Genomic DNA, 10,884 nt, shown 5'->3' on the forward strand with positions numbered 1-10,884 from the left:
TCGATTGTTCTGCTTGCACTAGGCCCACACATCTGTCAAACTATCCAAATCCTAAGAAAAAAAACGATCTACCCCTTTGCCTGTCACTGTACTAAACAATACTGAAGGAAATTACATAAAAACCTCAGAAGAAGACATATCTTCTTCTGAGGTTTTTATGTAACTTTATGAGTTGCTTATAAGCAACTCCATAGAAGTTGCTCATAAGCAACATTAGAAACATTGTTGCTCATAAGCAACTTCTATGGAGAGAAAATAGTCTCAAAATATCTTGATTTGTACTTCAGGTAAGCTTCTTTGTGTGTAACTTTGGCAGCCAGATGGGGGGCATTGGCTTATTTTGATGGGGGGGGGGCACAGTAAACGAGGTTTACTCTGACCACATGTTTATTAATACAAAATGAACAATAACGATGTGAACAGTGACATGAATAAAATGTTGAGTAATTATGTTCAAGTTTTAATAAGTATTAGCTCATATGCTGCAAAAATCTAAGAATCTAATGTTTCCAATCGCTGAAGTTTATTCTTTAAATGCAAAATCAATCTATGTAGCAATAATATTACTGAAGTAAACAACAACAGTACAGCGCAGTAAATGTATTCATATAATTACCCTTTTTCCCCAAAACATTACTCAAGTGAATGTAACCTGTACTACCCACTTTAACATCAGCAGCTTGTACTTGTTAACAGGCTTAACATGATATATTGGTATTAGCTAGTCATCCTTTAGCTAACATTACCTACATTCAACAGCATTACTCATTTCAGTCGGTTAGTTTGGGGGGAAAAAACTGCAAAGTTCTTTGCGTCTTGCTGGTTTGCTGCCATGATTCTAACACATCTGCACAGCTCTGCTCAGCAGCAATAGGTCTCCTTCGCTCCAGCACAAGTGTAATCACAGCGCGAACGTCTTACTGCTCATTTTGTGTTTAAAGGCGGCTCGGAAGAAGAGGTTATGAAGTGTTAACAACAAAGAAAATTACAGGACACAGATATGGGAAGTGCGGAAGCCCCTATTGCTGACTAGCACGGCTGACTGTGTGGGCGGGCAATGCCCCCTAATGCCGCGAGGCCTGAGTTGTATCTGTGAAACATTTGTAAACTGTAAAACAAAAATTTGTGCGTAACTCCGGGTACTTGTAAATATGTGGTCAAAGTTTTCATGTGGAACAGTTGTCTTCCATTTCCTAAGGATCCTAATACAATCTTGTAACAAAAATCTATGACAACCAACCACTTAAAACACTTGGAAAAGTGCTTTAAGTGGTACTGTAAAATTAATGAATACTGTAAAATTCATTCATTTTACAATATTAACATTAAAGACTTACCCCGAGACACAATATGATTTAAAAAATTCCCATTTATTCATACATATGTACCAAAAAGAAAGTAAGCGTTCAACACAATCATCCCACAGCATCTGGCAGGAAAACTGGGACACCTGGGCTTCAGCACCCCCCTGCGCAACTGGCTGCTAGACTTCCTCACCGACAGACCTCAGTCAGTCCGGATCGGACAACACACCTCCGATGTCATCACCCTCAGCACAGGCTCCCCTCAGGGCTGCGTCCTGAGCCCTCTGCTGTTCACTCTGATGACACACGACTGCATCCCCAGGTTCGCCACCAACCACATCGTGAAGTTCGCGGACGACACAACGGTGGTGGGCCTCATCAGAGACGACAACGACCTGGACTACAGAGAGGAGGTGGAGCAGCTGGTGGACTGGTGCAGAGACAACAGCCTGATCCTGAACGTTGACAAGACGGAGGAGATGATCGTCGACTTCAGGAAGAACCGGCCCAGCCACGCTCCACTGCTCATCAACAGCTCGGCTGTGGAGGTGGTCAGCAGCACCAAATTCCTGGGGGTGCACATCACTAACGACCTGACCTGGACTGTGAACACCACGTCTCTGGTCAAGAGGGCACAGAAACGTTTGTATTTCCTGCGGAGGATGAGAAGAGCACACCTGCCCCCGCCCATCCTCAAGACGTTCTACAGAAGCACCATAGAGAGCATTCTGACCAGCTGCCTCTCTGTGTGGTGTGGAGGCTGCAGCGCCTCCGACTGGAAGAACGTGAGGAGGCTGCGTGTCCCGAGGCCGAAACATCATCAGTGACCCCTCACATCCCCACCATGGACTGTTCTCCCTGCTGCCCTCTGGAAAGAGCTTCCGCAGCATCCGGTGCAGGTCCACCAGGTTCCAAAACAGCTTTTTCCCCACTTGCCATCAGACTACTGAACTCTTAACTGGACTGCACTCAAAATCTGGTCTCCACTTGCACATATACAGAGCTAAATAACTTCTATTTTACTGTCAGTCCTGCACTTTATATTTTATATTTAGATTTATATTCATATTTTATACTGTATTTTATTTTACTCTGGAGTAACCTCACAACATTGGAAGCTCAAAACATTGTCCTGAGCCGTATGCAACGAAATTTCGTTCTGTATACAACCTGTGCATGCAAAATGACAATAAAGTCAGTCTAAGTCTAAGTCTAAGTAATGAAGCCTTCCTTTGAACAAAGTAAAACAGCACAGTATCAATTTTAATACAATGGCTTTCCAGAAGACATTCACAATAATAATCAAGGCAAAGTCAGCATTTAAAAACCAACCTCTCCTTCAAAATATGATTTTAAAAGAAATATTTACACCAGAACTGATCTTATGAACGTTGACACATACACAAGGTAATAAAACTACAACAAACCAAAGGTACATGAGCTTATACTTACTACATATTTCAGTCACAAAGTGCTGGTGAGTAGAAAGACTTTTCTCTCCACCCTGTTCACTCTACTGCTCACCTTGGTGGTTTGAGAGGATTTGGGATAAAATGTTTCAGACAGCAGATCAGGTCCCTCAGAGACCCAGCTAAAAAAGTAAGACAAAGAATTTAAAAGTCAATATTTACACAGTACTGCACCTGATAATGTGAAGAGAAAGGCTAATAACGTTTTCAAAGTATTATGCATACAATTTATTTCTGAACAGTTCCTGATTCCAGTTTTTGGTTTGAGACTCCTAATTTGATGACGCCTGATGCCTCCTGAACGCCTCCCTGGTGAGGTGTTCCGGGCACGTCCCACCGGGAGGAAGCCCCTGGGATTTGGCAGTATAAAGTATTAATGCATTTATTTTCTCTAACTTGGCTTTTTAAAAGGGACAATGTCCAACTCAAACATAAATGTTACCATTTAATGCTCTGTACAAGATAATAGAAAAAGCCAATTCGCATTCAGTCCCTTCCTATCATTTTTACTTGCTGGCCAGCAGCTCCACTCCGCCTGACTTTTGGTAGACATGTGGACTGACGCCATGTTGTTTTGTTTTCTCTATGGCCCTCACTCTATGAACAAAGCAGTCCGTACGCAAACTCTCCTAATTACCTGCTTACCAATTATGTTGACACTGTCGTTCAGGAAACTACAACACTAAGAAAAAAATGAGCAGGACATTTCACTCAGAAAAATATTTCTGGCTGCATCAAACTTATAATCAAAGTTGAGAAGTCATGAGATAAAAGCGCCACATGGTTGACATGAAGGACGGCAAAGTTCGGTGCATGATACACCCACAAAAAGTGTTCGTAACAAGTTATGTGGCTTTTTATGCTCTAAGCACATGCTTGGTCAGAAAATGATACAAGTAAATATGGAAACCATTAACTTACCAAACAAGGTAGATCCCATCGGTTTCATATAAATACAGAATCGTTGTTTCATGACTGCAGAAATCCGAATACAACCCGGAAAAGGAAGTTGGGGACTGACGGCACTCCACAGCTCACTTTTTTAAACTCCAAATAATAATAATAATAATACATTTTATTTCAAAGGCGCCTTTCTGGCACTCAAGGACACCGTACAAAGAGCGAAAAGTAACAGAAACAATAAAATGTAGCAATTAAAAATAGATAGAATAAATACACAACAATGTATCTATATGGAATCTATATATAAATCTGTGTAAAAAAAAATCTATATAAAAAAATCAAGCAAACCAATTGTGTCATATTGAAAAGGCAGATCTAAAAAGGTGTGTTTTAAGTTCGGTTTTAAATTTAGGGAATGACTACGTTTCTAAGGTGAGGTTGTAATGAGTTCCAGAGTTGGGGAGCAGAGCGACTGAAAGCTCTGCTCCCCATGGTAGTAAGACGGACAGAGGGGACAGACAAATGGATGGAGGAGGATGATCTGAGGGAACGAGAGGGAGTGGCAATATGAATAAGATTGGAAAGATATAGTGGGGAAAGATTGTAAAGAGCCTTAAAAGTATACAGAAGAATTTTGTATTCTATGCGGAACTTGGTAGGCAGCCAATGAAGTCTTTGCAAGATAGGAGTGATGTGGTGCATGGATGGGGTTTTAGTAATGATACGGGCAGCTGAGTTCTGGACCAGTTGAAGCTTATGAAGAGATTTCTGGGTGAGACCAAACAGAAGGGAGTTGCAATAGTCCAGGCGTGATGTCACAAGACAGTGAACAAGAATGGCAGCGGAATGGGAAGTAAGGGAGGGGTGAAGACGGTTGATGTTGCGTAGATGAAAATAAGCTGAGCGGGTAATATTGTTAATATGAGACTGAAAGAAAGGGTGCTGTCAAGAATAACACCCAGACTCTTTACCTGAGGGGAGGGGAAACAGAACAGTTATCAATTTCAAGACTAAAGTTTTTGATTTTGGCCAGATTAGATTTAGTACCAATGAGAAGGACCTCCGTTTTATCACTATTAAGCTTAAGTAGATTAGAGGAGAACCAGGATTTAATTTCAGTCAAACAGTCAGTAAGCGAGGATGGTGGAAGGTTGGAGGCGGGCTTACTGGAAACATAAAGCTGGGTGTCATCCGCATAACAGTGAAAATCAATGTTATATTTACAAAAAATATTACCCAGGGGAAGGAGATAAATAATAAAAAGAAGGGGCCCTAAGACAGAGCCCTGGGGAACTCCTGATGTAACAGAGGAAGGCTGGGAAGAAAAGGTTTTGATCCGAACGAACTGAGTGCGGCAGGAAAGATATGATGAAGTACTTCTTGAACTTTTAAGTGTTATTCTCTGTTGATACATTTACATACTGTTAGAATAAATGCAAACGCCCTCATAAGTCGGGTCCTGTGTCACACGTACGACAATACTGTGACCAAAGTCTGAAATATGGTGATGCGACATTCAAGAACGAGACGATTTTTCTGAATGGTTCTTTACTATGAATAATACAGTATTTGTGTAGTGTGTAAAATATTTTGATATGCCTTTTACTTTCTTATATTCACCTAGTGAATATAAAGTAAAATAAATTCTCTTTCAATTGTAATTTATTGAATTTCTATGTGTATGAATTACCTTATATTTACTTCTCCACAGGATAGAGCGGCTGACTGATGGATTGGGGTCACATGTTATTTTACTTACTGGAGGATCAGAACCTTTCAGATCTCACCAACCCTCTGATCTGATGGAGCAGCTGCAGGAACACACAGACCCTCTACAACAGGGGTCCTAAAATCCAGGCGTCGATGTCTGGTGTCCTGCAACATTTACATATGTTCCTAGTCCAACCCACCTGAATCAAATGGCTGCTTGAGGTCCTGATAATGACCTCATGATTTGACTCAGATGTGTTAAAGCAGAGACATCTAAAAGTTGGAGAACACTGACCCTCCTGAACTGGAGTTGAAGCCCTGCAGGAACAACTTTCACTCAGCTGTATCACATTTACTTGTGTTGTATAGGGGAAAATATGATTGTGTTTTTATTTTTGTTGTGCTTTGCATGCTTGGGGTTTGTTTTTCTTTTTTTCCCGTTAACAATCCAAACGCACTAGACTGAAGGTGCTTGTCTAGGGAGGCGGAGCGCACTAATTGGCCGCCGATACAGGTGTCAGCAGAGGCTGATTAAAGCCAAAATAAAAGGAGCCTGGATGGAAGGAGGGGAGAGGAACAAACAACCTGTTTCTGTAGGCTACAGAAACCGACACGCTGCGGAGCGAGGGGAAGACGGAATCTGCACGTCAGGCGCAGAAGACCGGGAGCTAGATAAACGGCCCAGTACAGAGGATTAGGGCAGAGGAGAGCCTCTGCCCGCGCCTGTAAGTAGCGCTCTATTTTGATCAAGAGAGTAGCCATTAGCAGGAAGTACGTCTTCCGGCGGAGTTTTGGTGCGGGGATGCTGGCGCTTTCCTGCTCTTTCTTTTAGCTGGATCGGGCGGAAGAGGGGCGTTGCACGCCGAAGAGTGGAGCGGTGCTGGAGCATCGTCCCGGCAGCTGGGGATTGGCAACGGAGTGCGCTGCAGACGGATTACCTCCACCAGAAGCAACCTAAGAAGCGGAGCCCAGCCTGTGGCCTCGGATTGGTGACCTTTAGACAATTACTGAGCCCTGGATTTTATTGAGGACAAGAGGGCGGTTTTATTGTGCCACTATTCGTGACTTTTATTATTTTTTTGGTAATAAAATACCTTGCGCCTGATCGCTTTGCCGTTTGGGTTTTTGAGTTGTTTGCTCTCCCTTGTACCAAGGACAGAGTGCGGGGCCATATTGGCTGTCAACACTTGCATACAATACAGCATGTGGAAACATTACCTGTGTCTTTATGCTAAAACCATTTTGGTGACCATTTGTTGAAAGTAAATTACAAACATTTACCCATAGTTTGACCACTGCTATATGGCAGAAAGAAAGTTTGATGTCACAAATATAATGGAGGCATCATTCCATTTATACTGTAGAAAGATGACAAAAGTGTTTCCTGAATTAACTTTAATGTTCACCTCACTGCACACAAAGGACAGATTAAATTTGTAAAAGCACCCTAATCTGTTAAATCTTTAAAAGGATCCAAGACTAGTTGAACATGTTGCAATTTTTCTATTACCCAAGAAATTGCTGTTGCTCATAATTACTTTGAAAAATGTACATCTTTCGTTATATTTTCTACCCTTGGAGGTCGCCATTGTTTCACTGATGGGGTGATATGTTTTGGTCCATTCTCTACTGGAGTCTACAGTGTAAACACAAGAAGGCTAACTTTACCCCAGTAGTTATTTATCATATTGCGTTTGTCTGGTGTAATTTTAGAAAATCCCACACTGTCACTATTGGCTGTAATTGAAAAATATCAAAATAAAAATTGAAGCGGATCTGGATAATTTCCCACATGATAGAAAGCAGAGTGCAGTGCGAGAGCCGGATTGGAACACAACCTAATCTAGATCCTGGACCTTCCTCCAGAACACTAGAAGGCTCTAACAGGTGACCGTTACCTTAAGGAGCTAAGTGCTGAGACAGGCAGAGCTGGACCTCTTTGAGATGCTAACAGTCAATCAATCAAATTTTATTTGTATAGCGCATTTCAAAGTGCTTTACATCACAACAAACACAAAAACACAAAGTCATGCAACAAAGTCATCAAAACATTACATTAAGTCAGTGTTTCTCAATTATTTTCTGACCCCTTCCCCTATGTATATAATTTAAATACTATTGTGGATCTGTTCATATTTAATAATTTATCTGTACAAACCACTGGCTCCAGCATTGTATGACCTTATCAAAACCGCTGTTTTATTGTTCTAAGTCTCAACATAATTTCCAAAATCAGTTTATTGAGTGAATCACTAAAATTTAATCAAGACTACCCATTTTGAAAAAGAAAAAGTGCAAATGATTCTCTGGGATTTGCATTTTAAGACTTAATATAGTAAAACCTTTTACAACTATAAGCATTGGTTACTTGTCAGCTTCTTCTAGTTTTTCCACAAGGTATATAATTTTTGACATTTATTGTGGCAAATATTGCAGCATATTGCTTATATCTCGGCTTGTCAGATGTGAAGAGATAAAAACTAAATGTTGGTAATGTTTTAGCACATCAGAAGCAAATTTTCAGCCCAAGGTTTTTGAAACGATTGCTTTTACAACTTTTTATTTAACAGAAAGAACCAGACTTGCTGAGCAGGTCATGTTACATATCACTCTATCAGAGCTTTTTAATTTAACAACTTTCTTCCAGCAATATTGCATCTTTATTCGGCAAATATTTAATATTTATTTTGCTAATACGACTGGGTTCTAGTAGTTTGACTGTATTCTTGTATTTGAGTAGTCCAGTAAGTCAAGTACCACCGTTAAATTTATAATTGATTATGTTTCAAATACAACTCTAAATAGGTGGGGTTTAGTCAAGATTTAAGGGAACTCAGTGTTTCAGCTGTTTTACAGTTTTCTGGAAGTTTGTTCCAGATTTGTGGTGAATGCTGCTTTTCCTCTTTTGGTTCTGGTTCTGGATGCAGAACAGAACCAGTCTGGAAGGTTGATACAACAACAGATCTTTAATGTATTGTGGTGCTGAGCCGTTCAGTGATTTAGAAACTATCAACAGGATTTTAAAGTCTATTCTCTGAGCTACAGGGAGCCAGTGGAGGGACGTTAGAACTGGTGTTATGTGCTCTATCTTCCTGGTTTTAGTGAGAACGCCAGCAGCAGCATTCTGGAGCAGCTGCAGCTGTTTGATTTTTTTAGGTAGACCTGTGAAAACGCTGTTGTAGTGATCAATATGAGTAAATTTAAACACATAAATGATAAATGTGCGGCAAACTAACGGTGTTGTAGAGGGCCGCACTGGGTTTTTCAATTTCAAACTGTCCGACGTGTGCTTCAATACACTCCAAGTCACTTCAGGTTGTTGCAATCATCAATTTATTCCACTTGACTGTCATACTTCAGACTTTACAAGGACTGACACATACTGACCAGGCTAAACCATACAATGGTGCCAACAATAAGCGACATTACAACACGGTCAACAGAAATTACAACCACCACCGGTGCACCCGCTTCCTCATACATAAAAAACCAGCGCCAGTATGGCTCCCATTCATACCTTAGTGACAGTCACGCCCACCTCGACACACCCACCACCCAAGTGTCAAAGCCGTGTGCTCCTGCCACATCAGTAATTGCTTATTTCAGTCATATGGCTCTTACAGATGAGTTTTCTAGATCTCACTGAGATATTAGTCCTCTAATCCTGGAAATGTTCTTCAGGTGATAGAAGGCCGACTTTGTAATTGTCTTTGGGCCTGATTGCTGGTTTCCAGCTATAATAACTGAAGCTGTGCATTGACTCTAGATCAGGGGTGGGCAAAGCTGGTCCTCGAGGGCCGATGTCCTGCAACTCTTAGATATCTCCCTGGTCCAACACACTTGAATCAAACAGCTGAATCACCTCCTAAGTGCAGTCAAGTTCTCCAGAGTCCTGCTAATGACCTCATTGTTTGACTCAGGTGCGTTGAATTAGAGACACATCTAAAAGTTGCAGTAGACCGGCTCTCTAGGCCTGGAGTTGCCCACCTCTGCTCTAGATCCTCTGTAGGTCCTTTATATATATATATATATATATATATATACAGTATATAAGATATATATATATATATATATATATATATATACAGTATATAAGATATAAGATAAGATAAATCTTTATTGTCATTGTCACAAGGACAACGAAATTCAAAAGGTGCCATCAGTCGGTGCACATGCCCAAAAACAAAAAATAACTGTCTCTCAATTCACACACAACGCAAGAATCAACAAACAACTGGCAAAAAACAAATAAACAAAAAAACCCAAAAACCACTAAATAAGAACAGCCACATTCTCACATACATCATTTATGATGATTAATGGTTGTTTTTGATTGCATTTAGTTTTGTTATTGCTATCGGGTAGAAACTGTCTCTGAGACGATTGGTTCTTGTTCTGATTGCTCTGTATCTTCTGCCTGAAGGCAGCAGTGTGAACAGAGAATGTCCAGGGTGAGAAGTGTCCTTTGTGATGTCAGTATGCTCTCTATGGAGCACTTGTAGAAGGACACCATCAGCTTCTCCTTGATGTTGTTCCTCCTGAGAACCCTCAGGAAGTACAGTCTTTGCTGGGCCTTTTTTATCAGCTCCAAGGTGTTCATGTTCCATGTGAGGCCCTGCTCAATGTGGACCCCCAGGAAACGGAAATCAGCTACCCTCTCCACACATTTTCCCCCAATGGTTAGTGGTGTAATGTCCGTTTTATTCCTCCTGTAATCTATTATGAGTTCTTTTGTCTGAGTTGTTGAGGAGCAGATTGTTCTCCCTGCACCACTGCAACAGCCGCTCCACCTCTCCCCTGTAGGCGGACTCGTCGCCTCCTGAGATGAGCCCCACCACCTTGGTGTGATCAGCAAACGTGATGATGGTGTTGCTGTGGTGGGCAGAGGTGCAGTCATATGTGTACAGACAATAGAGCAGGGGGCTCAGCACACAGCCCTGTGGAGAGCCAGTACTGAGGCTGAGGGCAGTGGATGTATGTTTTCTCACCCTAACTCTCTGCTGTCGGTTGGTCAGTAAGCTCAGAATCCACATGCAGGTGGAGTGAGGGAGGCCCAGGTCCCCCAATTTGTCCACCAGTCTGTGAGGGAGGATGGTATTAAAAGCAGAGCTGTAGTCTACAAAGAGCATCCGCACATAGCTCCCCTGCTGCTCCAGATGTGACAGAGCAGCATGGAGGGCCGTGATCACAGCGTCCTCTGTGGATCTGTTGGCTCTGTAGGCAAACTGGTGGTGGTCAAAGCCAGGAGGGAGAAGTGCTGTGATGTGACCCAGGACCAGTTTTTCAAAACACTTCGTCACCACAGGGGTTAGTGCCACTGGCCGATAGTCGTTGAGGCAGGAGATGTGAGGTTTCTTGGGTATGGGGACTATGGTGGAAGATTTCAGGCAGGATGGGACTGTAGACAGGGCTAGGGACTGGTTGAAGATCCTGGTGAAGACTCCAGCCAGCTGATCAGCGCAATCTTTCAGGACACGTCCAGGGACGCCATCAGGTCC

The sequence above is a fragment of the Xiphophorus maculatus genome, chromosome 4 (assembly GCF_002775205.1).
Source record: "Xiphophorus maculatus strain JP 163 A chromosome 4, X_maculatus-5.0-male, whole genome shotgun sequence".
NCBI lineage: Eukaryota > Metazoa > Chordata > Actinopteri > Cyprinodontiformes > Poeciliidae > Xiphophorus > Xiphophorus maculatus.